The sequence below is a fragment of the Trichechus manatus genome, unplaced genomic scaffold (genome assembly GCF_000243295.1).
Source record: "Trichechus manatus latirostris isolate Lorelei unplaced genomic scaffold, TriManLat1.0 scaffold00007, whole genome shotgun sequence".
NCBI lineage: Eukaryota > Metazoa > Chordata > Mammalia > Sirenia > Trichechidae > Trichechus > Trichechus manatus.
In genome coordinates, this window is record NW_004443943.1 from 27,051,415 (window position 1) to 27,064,405 (window position 12,991).

Below are 12,991 nucleotides of genomic sequence, written 5' to 3' on the forward strand. Positions count from 1 at the left end.
GCAAAGATGACAAAATAAGAGGGCAGAGAAACTACAGTACTGAAAACGGAACAAGCAGAGCACAATTAAAGAGAACGTTGACAAATGTAAAGAGAATGTGAAAAATGTAACTAAGATCACTAAACAATTTGTGTGGAAATTGTCAAAGGAGAACCTAACTTGCTGTGTAAACTTTCACCAAAAACACAATAAAATACTAAAAAAAAAGATTTAACCATTGGACTAAAGGACCAAAAAAAAAAGTTAAGCTAACAATAGAGAAGAGCATAGAAGCAAAATTCCTGATGCTCTGTAGCTACCAGTTTTCCCCTCCTCCCTAGAAGACCAGGATTAAAAAAAAAAAAAAAATCATTGCTATCAAGTCAATTCTGACTCATAGTGACCCTATAGGACAGAGTAGAACTGCCCCATAGGGTTTTCAAGGAGCGGCTGGTGGATTCAGACTGCCAATCTTTTGGTTAGCAGTCAAGCTCTTAACCACTGCACCACCAGGCTCCTAGGATAGAAGACCAGGATAGACCCTAAAAATGCCTGCAAGGACATTTAAGCAAGAAATAGAAATAAAAAGCATCTAGATTGGAAAGGAAGAAGGAAAACTATCTCTATCTGCCAGTTCACCTCACTTATCTCCATTTGATGACATGATCTTGTATACAGAAAATCCTAAAGAATCCACAAAAAAACTATTAGAACTAATAAATGAGTTTAGCAAGGTTGCAGGATACAGGATCAATATACAAAAATCAATTGTATCTCTATACACTATCAATGAATAATTAGAAAATAAAATTAAGAAAACAATTCTATTTATAATAGCATCAAAAAGAATAAAATACTTAGGAATATATTTAACAAAAGAAGTGCATAAGACTTGTACACTAAAAACTACAAAACATTGTTGAGAAAAAGTAAGGACCTAAATAAATGGATTGGGAAGCTTAATATTGCAAAGATGGCAGTACTCTCCAAGTTGATTCACGTATTCAATGCAATCCTTATCACAATTCCAACTGCCTTTTTTGAAAAGTAATTTTATAATTGACAAGCTGATCCTAAAACTCATAAGGAAATACAAAGGACCCAAAATAGCCAAAACAATCTTGAAAAAGAACGAAGCTGGAGGATTCATATCCTGATTTCAAAATTACTTCAAAGGGTGAGTGAGTAATCAAGACAATGTGGTACTGGCATAAAGGTAGACATACTTCAATGGAATAGAATTGAGAGGGGAGAAATAAACGCATGTTTATGGTCAATTGATTTTCAATGAGGGTGCCTAAACAATTCAACGGGAAAAGAATAATCTTTTCAGCAAATGGTGCTGAGACAACCAGATATCCACAGGTAAAAGAATGAAGCTGGCCTACTATCTTACACCATATACAAAAATTAACTCAAATGTATCTGCTAAAACTATAAAACTCTTAGAAAAAAACATAGATGTAAACCTTCATGACCTTGAATTAGGCAATGTTTTCTTAGATAAGATATCAAAAACAAAAGCAACAACAACAAAAAAAGATAAACTTAACTTCATCAAAATAAAAAAAAATTTGTGCTTCAAAGGATATTATCAGGAAAGTGAAAAGGCAACCAACAGAATGGGAGAAAATATTTGCAAATCATGTATCTAATAAGGGACTGGTATCCAGAAAATAAAAGGAATTCCTACAGCTCAACAATGGAAAAACAAATAATCCAATTTAAAAGTGGGCGAAGGATTTGAAAACATATTTCTCCAAAGAAGATATACAAATGACCATTAAGCACACAAAAAGATGCTTAACATCATTAGCCATCAGAGAATACAAATCAGGGAGAACCACAATGAGTTATCACTTCATAGCCACCAGAATGACTGTAATCAAAAAGACGATTAATAATAAGTTTTGAGGGGGATGTGGAGAAACTGGAACCTCATGTATTGCTGGTGGGAGTGTAAAATGGTGTAGCCACTTTGGAAAACAGTTTGGCAGTTCTTCAAAAGGTTAAACATAGAGTTACCATACCCACTGCCGTGGAGTCAATTCCAACTCATAGTCACCCCATAAAGGTTTCCAAGGCTGTAAATCTTTATGGAAGCAGACAGATACATCTTTCTCCCACGCAGCAGCTGGTGGGTTCGAACTGCCGACCTTTTGGTTAGCAGCCAAGCTCTTTAACTACTGCACCACCAGGGCTCCTACAGAGTTTACCATCTGACCTAGCAATTCCAGTCCTAGGTATATATACCCAAGAGAATCGAAAACATGTTCACACAAGAACTTGTATGTGAATGTTCATAGCAGCATTATATGATATATACTATGTATTATAATTGACAGATTGCATTAGGTAAATCTGCTGCAAAAGATCTCTTTAAAGTGTTAAAAAGCAAAGATATCACTTTGAGGACTAAGGTGTACCTGATCCAAGCCATGGTATTTTCAGTCACCTCATATGCATCCGAAAGCTGGACGATGAATAAGGAAGACCAAAGAAGAATTGATGCATTTCAATTATGGTGTTGGCGAGGAATACTGAATATACCATGAACTGCCAGAAAAATGAACAAAACTGTCTTGGAAGAAGTACAGCCAGAATGCTCCTTAGAAGTGAGGACAGTGAGACTTCACCTCACGTACTTTGGATATGTTATCAGGAGGGACCAGTTCCTGGAGAAGGACATCATGCTTGGTAAAGTAGAGGGTCAGCAAAAGAGAGAAAGACCCTCAACCAGCCAGGTTGACAAAGTGGTTGCAACAATGGGCTCAAGAATAACAACGATCACGAGTGTCTTAGGCCAGGTTCTCTAGAGAAGCAAAACCAGTAAAGCCTATAAATATGTATGTATAGCGAGATTTATATCAAGAAAATGACTCACATGGTTGTTGAGGCTGGAATGTCCCAAGTCTGTGTGTCAGGATAAAGGCTTCTCCTGATGCATGTAGCCACAGGGGCTGGCAAACCCAAGACTGGCATGTCGGAGAGCAGGTCTGTTGTTCACAAGCTGTAAAGATCGACGAATTCCAAAGATACACAGGCAAGACCGCAAGTAAGCTGCTATCTCAAATCCCAAGAACCAGAGATCAGATGAACAGGGGCTAGCTGCAGGATCCAGAAGGAGCAAAAGCCCACAAGCCTAGCCAGATATCCCCCTATATTCAATGCAGGCCACATGCCCAAGAAAACTCCCTTTCAACTGATTGGTTACTCACAGCAGATTCCATCATGGAGGTGATCACATAATATAAACTCTCATCATGGAAGTGATCACCCCATCACACAACTATCAAACCACTGAGAATCACGGCCCAGCCAAGCTGACACACAACCTTAACCATCACAATGAGGACGGCGCGGAACAGGCAGTGTTTCATTCTGTTGTATGTAGGGTTGCTATGAGGTGTAAACCAACTTGATGGCACCTAACAACAATAAGGAACCCTGGTGGTGCAATGGTTAAGCACTCAGCCGCTAACCGAAAGGTTGGTGGTTCAAATTCACCTAGCTGCTCTGAGGGAGAAAAACCTGTTGATCTGCTCCTGTACAGATTATAGCCTAGGAAACCCTATGGGGCAGTTCCGTCCTATATGGTCGCTACGAATTGGAATCGACTCAATGGCATGCAACAACAGCATATACTACAATAGCCAAAAAGTAGAAACAACCCAAATTTCCATCAACAGATGAATAGATAAGCAAAATTGTATCTCCTCTAATACAGAAATATTATTTTGCCATAAAAAAGAATTAAGTACTGATACATGCTACAAAACGAACCTTGAAAACATTGTCCTAAGTAAAAGAAGCCAGACACAAAAGACCACATAGTGTATGACTCCATTTATATGAAATGCCCAAAAGAGGCAAATTCATAGAGACAGAAAGCTGATTAGTTGTTGCCAGGGGCTAGGGGAGTAAGCAGTGGTCATGGGATTTGGGGGGAGGTGATGAAAATGTTCTAAAATTGGATTGTGACAATGGTTGTACATTTCTGCAACTATACTAAAAACCACTTAATCATACTCTTTAAAAAGGTGAATTTTATGGTATGTAACTCATATCTCAATTTAAAAAAAATTATATGAGGAAAAAATGCCCCCCATTTTAATGTTTTTGCCATTAATTATGGCTGAGGTTCAAACTCAAATATAACCAAAGGAAGCACTCCATATGCTCTTAATTTTACAGTGACATGATCTCTATTCTCAAACTACAAGGGGGCAAAGACAGTACCCACATGAGAAAAGGTAGCTGCTATAAGCTGGAGATTCTAGGATGACATTCTTGCTATACCAAATAACTTGGGAAAGTCCAGATACCATGTTCTACTTTAGTTAAAGGGGCTTAGGCCACTGTATAAACACAAATCTCCTTTCTTTTTGACAGTGAAATCCAAGTTCAGAATCCATGAGACTTGGGGGTGCAATGATAATAATATCAACAACAGCATTTACTGTAGCCAGGCACTGTTCTGAGTGCTTTCCTGTGCATTGTCTTACTGCATGGGAATTAGGTGCTATTAGTATCCCAATTTTACTGATGAGGTAACAGTTCTGAGACAAAGTAAACTCTGAGTGAGTAATGGAGCTGTGATCCGATTCCAACACCAATCTTAACTATTCCTGGATGTGGAGTAGATGACAAGCTAGACAAGCCCAGTCCATAAATCTCTCACGTATTCAAGTAAATGCCGGAAATACTCAGAGACAACACCTGGTTGTGTAGTTCTTCTCCTTAGAGGGCAATGGCAGGGAGCTTGACTTATGCAAAGTCAAAACTGCAGATGTGCCTTCTGTTCCGGAAGAATCCAACTCACCCATCTTACCTTCAACCCATCTTAACCTTCAGCCACACCTGAATTTTAAGCTCTCCTCCCAAGCCGTAGAAACATTTCTTGTATCTCCTCTAATACTTTTCCAAACCACCCACCCTCCGGTAAAGTTTTGAGCTGCGTAAGGGCATATTCCTCTTTTAGAAATGTCTTCCAGCACCTAAACAATCAGTGCTTGATTGTAATGCGAAACAATCAGTGCTTGATGGAATGACTGAAAAATCACATGTCTCCTTTCAAATTCTGTCTCTGCTACAAGTTGTGTGAAATGTCACAGGGAGTGGGAGTCATAGTCTGTGACCTGCAGTTAACTTTCTGCGCAGCAGGCGAAGCGCTGATTCGTGTGTACACTGACTTTGGGGCAAATGCCACCAGCCCTAATTGCAGGCTCCAAGGAGCTGAAATTCTTTCTATACAGGGGGTGCGAGTGGGGAGTTGCTGGACGCTGAAGCTTTCCGTTTTCAGGACCCTGGTCTGCCCCTCCCCCGCCCAGGGTGGCCCAGCCTGCTACACCCGCCACAGAGCGCTCACAAAGGCGCAGTGTGTGCTATGCTGACTCACAGTGGTTCTCGGCCCAGGCGAGTGGCTGACTCCGAGGGCCCAAAGGGGCCCCTCCTGCCTGGCCATTTCCCATAGGGAGCAGAGTAGCCAGGGCCATGCTGAGCTTTAAAAACCTATGACTGACTTCAGCCAAGAGAGGAAAGTAAAAGCAAAAGGCAGAGGAGGACCCAGGGTTATTCGTGACTATATTGCTTGGGTTTAGTTTTTTGGATATGCCTCTTCCTTTCTTAGAGATTTCTGAATTGAAGCAAGGAGTCACCCTTTATTCTTTTTTGTTTGTTTCAGATATAAGCATTTTTAAATTGAGGTAAAATTCACATAACATAAAATGAAGCATTTTAAAGTGAACCATTCAGTGACATTTAATACATCCACAATGTTGTACAGTCACTACTTCTATCTAGTTCCAAACACCCCAAAATAAAACCCTGTACCCATGAAGCAGTCACTCCCCCAATGTCCTCTCTTCTCCAGCCTCTGGCTGCCACTAATCTGCTTGTTGTTTCTATGGATTTACCTCTTCTGGATATTTCGTATAAATGGAATCATACAATATGTGACCTTTTGTATCTGTCTTCTTTCTCTTAGCGTAATGTTTTCAGGGTTCATTCATGCTGTAGCCTGTATCTGTACTTAATTTTATTGCTGAATAATATTCCATTATATGGATGAAACATGATTAGTTTATCCATCCATCTAGATGGACATTTGGATTGTTTCCACCTTTTGTCTACTGTGAATAGCACTGCTACGAACATTCCTCTACAAGTATCTGACTAACCGTTTTTAATGTTTTTCTTTTTGGTATATACCCAGGAGTGGAATTGCTGGGTCATATGGTAACTGTTTAACTTCTCGAGGAAACACTGATCTGTTTTCCTCAACAGCTGCACCATTTTGCATTCCACCAGCAATGCACAAGGGCCACCGTTTATTCTTAACATGTACCACTTGTTCCTTTTCTCTTCCCCTTCCGACTCCCTAGTTCAAAAAGAAAATCGGTCTCCACACTTCCCTTTCCCCTGGAGTAGAGGGTGGGAGAAGTTGCACTTCTAGATTGTTACCAGGCCAAAGCTGAGCAGTAGGAACCCACTCTAGTCTCTTCCACAAATAGGATACTGTGACAGGAACAGGTGAGAAGAGGTTGCCAGAACCCTACGGCCACGAAGGCACACCCGCTACAGCCATTAATGTTACCCCATAACTACCCGCGCAGCGACCTCCAACACCTTCGTCCTCACACGGAACATTCCAGAAAACCCTCTTAAATGGTCAAAGCTGAGGGTGGAAAGGAAGCAGCTCTGTGTGAGTGGGCTGTCAGCCCTAGCTCAGATCTGCGGGCTTGTGTTTAACTCTCAGCTCAAGCTTCAGATCTCTGAAGACACAGCCCTTCGCTTCGGACTACCCAGGGCACCCCTCCCCCCCGCACCTCCCCGCTAAAGTGCCTGCTGTCTGGTCCTGGCTGGGAGCAGACATGAATAGAGAGAAAAGGCCTCCCTCTCCACCCTCTTTCACCGGGTTACTGTCGGTCAAAGACCAGGGGCCCTCAAGAGCTTATTTACATTTACAACAGCCCAACAGCGCCTGACCAAGCCACAGCCAATCAGCAGCCCCCAAGCTTGTCTGATTCTGCCTGCTCCAATCAGGAGGTGCGATCGTTACAACCTCTTTCTCATGTGAATCTCAGGTCCGCCTCGGGGCGGGGAGGGAAGCCTGGCTCAAAATTCTTGCTTTTCTAGACCCCAGTTATGCCATTCTCTGGAATGGGGAAAATGCTGCAGTGCCGTTCAGTTGGGGAGACATCAGCGCTGTAGGGCTCTGAGAGTTTTTTAACTCGGCGAGCACGATCCTTCTGCTGAGATGCAATTGTTTTCCTGTTGTGAAGAAATGTAAAGCGACAGTTTAGCCTCCCTCACCGCCAGCCCCTCCCTAACTCAGAATTGCAAATACGTGTTCTTAAGCACGCAGCCTTTGAGGTGGTGTCAGACCTTGCTAACCAGGACAGTTCAGTAGGATGACCTGATTTTAATTTTTGTCTGCACTAGTGCAAATACCTCCCTTGTAACAGACGGAAAGAGGACAGAGTCAGCAAAACAGACTAAAGACTGGATAGTCACAGGAGACAGCATGAGTAAAAACAGCACAGAAACAGGAAAGTGCTCCAGAAATATTCATGGCCGATGTAATGAGCGTGAAGGTGGTGTGTAGTGGGAGGGAAAAGGAAAGAGCTCTTGAATGCAGGGTAGAAAGTTTAGACTTGCTTCTGTAAGTGCGGGTAGTCCCCAGGTTGGAACGTATTCCAGTTAGGGCAAACTACACTTAGCACCGTCTGTTGTTTTTTTGTCTTTTCGTGCAACTTATAGTTAGTAATATGTACTACATACAACGTTAAAATGTATCTGTAAGTTTATATGTAATATTTCCAACCCCCAAAGACAAAGATCAGATTTATAAAGATACTGATAACAAAAGGCAATAATAATGAAAGAAAAAAAAAGAGAGATTCGACTTATGATGGAGTCGTTGGAACGGAACCCCATTGTAAGTCAGGAACTACCTGTAATGTGGAGCCATCAGATATTTTCAGACAGGAGAGGAAAATGATCTCTGGTTTTCAGAAAGCTAATTGTTGGCCACATAAAGAGTGCATCAGAGGGGGACCAGATTAGGGGCTGGAAGATCAGTTAGGAGGCTATTGCTACAACTCAGTTGAGCAGTGCCCAGTTACCCAGTAAGCACGGGCTTACTTGTGCTTACTAACAGGTAAGTAAGCGCAAGTAAACCCTTGCTTACCTTGCTTACTGGATAATCCAGGGATTGTAAATTTGAAAAGATGCTTTGATTCTGTAGGAAGGTGCTGTGGGGTTGGGAGAGAGACAGATGCCAGCCATACCTAGAAGTAGAATCTTTGATGTGATGAGAAAATGTGAAATTGTTCACTACAGATGATCTGGTAAGCAAGGTAAGCACCGTGCTTACTTTGTCTATTGTATAATCTGCCCCTGCAGGTGAGAGGTCATAGGGCCTAAAAAAGCTAGGATAATAATGGTGGAAATGGAAAGAAGGGGCACAGCTGAAAGGCATTTTGGAATAGACTCAGTAGTACTTCATTGATTGGATATGTGAGATGAGGGAGGCGAGGAGTCAGAGATGACTTTGAGGTTTCCAGCCGGAACGACTGGAAGGGTGGCAACATCACTAACTGAAATAGGTAGTAAAAGAAGAGAAGCAGATTTTGGAAAGGGAAGAAGAGTTCAATTTTTGACATTAGGAGTTGAAATTCAAGAACATTCATGTGGAAATAATATCCAGGAGATAATTGGGAATAAGGATCTAGTGTTCAGAAAAGAAGTAGAGATGAGAACCAAAGAGTTTACAGTGATCACTTAGGAACAGATTATAGAATAACGAAAGATTCAGTGACAGAATCTTGGGAAGTATCAACATTTAACATGTAGAAAGAGGACACAGAGTTAGCAAAACAGACTAAAAAGTATCAGAAGAATATGGAAAAAGAAAACAGAATAGGGTAGTATAATAAAAGTGAAAAAATAACTTCAGAAAGAGGGATCAGGACATTGTAAAAAATAGATAACCTGACAACAGGACATCAGTTAAATTCATTAGGAAACATCCACTTCATGGAATGCTAAATTATGCTGTAAAACTATATTCACTGCCACTGAAAAATTGTCAGTACAACTTGTTATGAGAAACATTCAAGCTAGAAAATAATATGTACAAAATTATCCCATTTTAATTACATATATGATTGCAAAGGGGCACAAGGGAACTTTTTAGGGTGAGGGAATTACTCTACATCTTGATAGTGAAGGTGGTTACACAACTATGTACAATTATCCAAAAGCCTCAAAGCATAATGCCTTAATGAAAAAACAAAACAAAACAAAAAAAAAAAAACGGTGGGGGGACTGTTGGTGGCACCTACTTTACAGGGTTGTGCTGGGAATGAAATGACGCAAGACAGCACAGCACCTGAAACAAGAGAAGGGAAGGATGGGGCAGCCAGGACCACTGCATGGCAGAGGTGGGACTGGGAGCAAAGGTCGAAGAATGAGTAAAGACAACACAGGGCCCTCAAAAACAAAAATGGGTTCAGACAAAAAGAAAGTTAAAGAAACTGAATACAGGTAGTCCCCGATTTATGATGGGCTCCATTCCAACAACTCCATCATAAATTGGTTCTGACGTAATTCAAATACCTCATTTTTTTTTAAAGTTTTTATTTTTATTACCTTTTATTATCAGCATCTTTATAAATCCGATTTTTATTAGTCTTTGGGGGTTGGAAACATTACATACAAACTACAGATATATTTTAACATTGTATGTAATACATTTTACTAACGATAAGACGTACCAAAAATAAACAAACAAAAACACTAAATGGTCAATTGTAACTTGAATACGTCGTAAATTGGGGACTATACTTTCAGACTGCAAAGGGGAGGTTTATGAGGGAACTTGGTAGTCAACTTAAAATAACGCTACGGAAGTGTTAAGAGACCTATTCTTTATTGCTCCAGAGTATTCAGTAAAGGACTGAACCCAAGTGGGAAGGAGAGTGTGGCTGTGGAGGGGGAGGGGCAACGGCAGGATATCAGGTTCATTTGACTCAGGGGCAACACAAAGAGTTTGGGGGTTGGTTTTTTGGACAGTGTCTTGGGAGGAGTGAGTCACTTCTCCCCAGAACCTGTCAAAGACGCTTTGAGCAGGTTTTTGCATGGGATGAGGTAATGGACTGGATTACTTCGTGAGGTCCGACCTAGTTTTAAGACTATGATTTCAAGTACATCAAAGCCTTACCTTAACCAAAGGTAAGGTTATTTTCAGCCTCGGAAATGGATGTCAACCTTGTCTCTTTCAACTGACTGGATATATCCCAACTGTTCACTGTTTTAAGCAAACTATCTTTATGACCTGACATGGGCTTAAAAGTACCATTTATTGTTGTCAGATGCTCTCAGTTGATTTCAACTCATAGCGGCTCCATGTGACAGAGCCGAATTGCCCCATAGAGTTTCGACTTAATGTCAATAGATTTGGATTTAGTTTAGACAGCCACGTCTTTCTCCCATGGAGATGCTGGGTGGGTTCAAACCACCAACTTTTCAGTTAGCAGCCGAGTGCTTAACTGTTGAGCCACCACTAACTGTGTTTTTGACTAGGCCTCTGTGTAGAAATATAATCATTTGATTGTAATATGAATTCTCATTATGCTTCATATCTGGCATTCTATAACATAATCGAGAACCAACTAGACTAGAAGTCAATTAACACCTAGGTTCAAGTCTTGATTCTACAGTTTACTAGGTGCATGACGCTGGGAAACATATTTGACCCAGAAGTTTTCAAAATATGGTCCATGGTCCCCTGAGGGTCCCTGAGAACATTTCCGGAGATCTGTGAGGTCAAAATGATTATCATAATAAATTAAGCCTTTGCCTTTCTTCACCATGTTAACATTTGTATTGATGTTTCCTAAGCAATGGTGGTTAAACCATTTGCACCTTGGCAGGAATCAATGCACTAGCACCAAACTGTACTGGTGGTCATTATTTTCTTCACTGCCATGCCCTCAGGGGCGAATATCTAGTTTTACTTAAGAATGTCCTTGATAAGGGGAGCCCTGGTGGCGCAGTGGTTAAGCTCTCGGCTATTAACCAAATGTTAGCAGTTCGAACTCACCCAATGGCTCTACAGGAGAAAAACCAGGCGATCTGCTCCTGTAAATATTACAGCCTAGAAAACCCTGTGGGGCAGTTCTACTCTGCACACATGGAGTAGCTATTAGTTGGAATTGACTCGATGTCACCCAACAACAACAGTTCTTGATAAAGGAGTAAAATTATTAATTTTATTAAATCTTGACCCATGGGAAGATGTCATTTTAAAATTCTGTGTGATGAAGTGGGAAGTACGCATAAATCACCCTTGCTTCCTAACAGCGCACTGTGATTGTCTTGAGGAAAGCATTTGTGTGGCCATTTGAATCAGCTGCTTTTTTCATGTAATACCATTTTTACTTAAAAGAATGACTGACAGGCAAACTATGGTTATTCAGACAAGTATTTTTCACTTAGAATAATGTTTTCAAGGTTTATCCATGTCATTCCTCTTTTTTTAGACTTTGTTTTCTAGAGCAATTTTAGGTTTATAGAAAAATTGTGCAGATATTTGCATGTGGGTTTTTATGTGGACATATGTTTTCATCTTATTTGGGTAAATACCTAGCAGCACAATTGCTAGATCAAATGGTAAACCTCTGGCTTCATTCCTTTTTATTGCTGTAAAATATTCCATTATATGGATATACCAAATTATATTTATCCATTCATCAGTTGATGGACATTTGGGTTGTTTCCATTTTTGGGCTGTGATGAATAATGCTGCTATGAACATTCGTGCACAGTTTTTGTGTGGACATATGTTTTCATTTCTCTTGGGTACATACCTAGGAGTGGAATTGGTGGGTCATATTGGAAACCCTGGTGGCATAGTGGTCAAGTGCTATGGCTGCCAAGCACAAGGTTGGCAGTTCAAATCTACCAGGTGCTACGTGGAAACTCTATGGGGCAGTTCTACTCTGTCGCTATGAGTTGGAATCGACTCCACAACAGTGGGTTTGGCTTTTTATGGTAACTTTATGTTTAATATTTGAGGAACTGCCGAACTGTTTTCCAAAACAGCTGCACCATTTTATATTCCCACCAGCAGTGTATGAGATTTCAATTTCTCCACATCCTCACTAACACTTCTTACTATCTGTCTTTTTGATTATAGTCATCCTGGTGGGTGTGAAGTGGTTTCTTGTAGTTTTAATTTGCATATTCCTAGTGACTAATGATGTTGAGCATCTTTTCATGTGCTTATTGGCCATTTGTATATCTTCTTTTAAGAAATGTCTATTCAAACCCTTTGCCAATTTATTATTATTATTTTTTATTGTTGAGTAGTTAGAGTTCCTTTTATATACTAGTCCCTTACCAGATAAATGATTTGTAAATATTTTCTCTCATTCCATGGGTTGTCTTTTCACTTTTTAAAAATTTTTATTTATTTTGTTGTTGAGAATATACATAGCAAAACATATACACCAATTCGACAGTTTCTACATGTACAATTCAGTGACATTGATTATATTATTTTTCTTCATTTCATTGATAGTATCTTTTGAAGCCAAAAGTTTTTAATTTTGATGAAGTCCATATTATCTATTTTTTCTTTTGTTGCTTGTGTTTTTGGTGTCATATCTAAGAAACCAGTGACTAACAATCCAAGTTATGAAGCCTATGTTTTCTTTTAAGTTTTATATTTTAGCTCTTACGTTTAGGTCTTCAAGCCATTTTGAGTTAATTTTTATATATGGTGTGAGGTACTTTAATAATTTTAAGGATGTAAAGGTCTCTTGAGATCAAAATGTCTGAGAATCACTGAACTGACTTTTGTGAGCCTCATTTTCTCATCCATAAAATGGTGACTGTATTTGCCCTACCACCTTATAGGCAGCTACGAAGTCAAAAGACATGATATAAATGATTAGACATGATAAAGTGTTATTCAAATATGTTATTATTAATGCCATCATTTCCT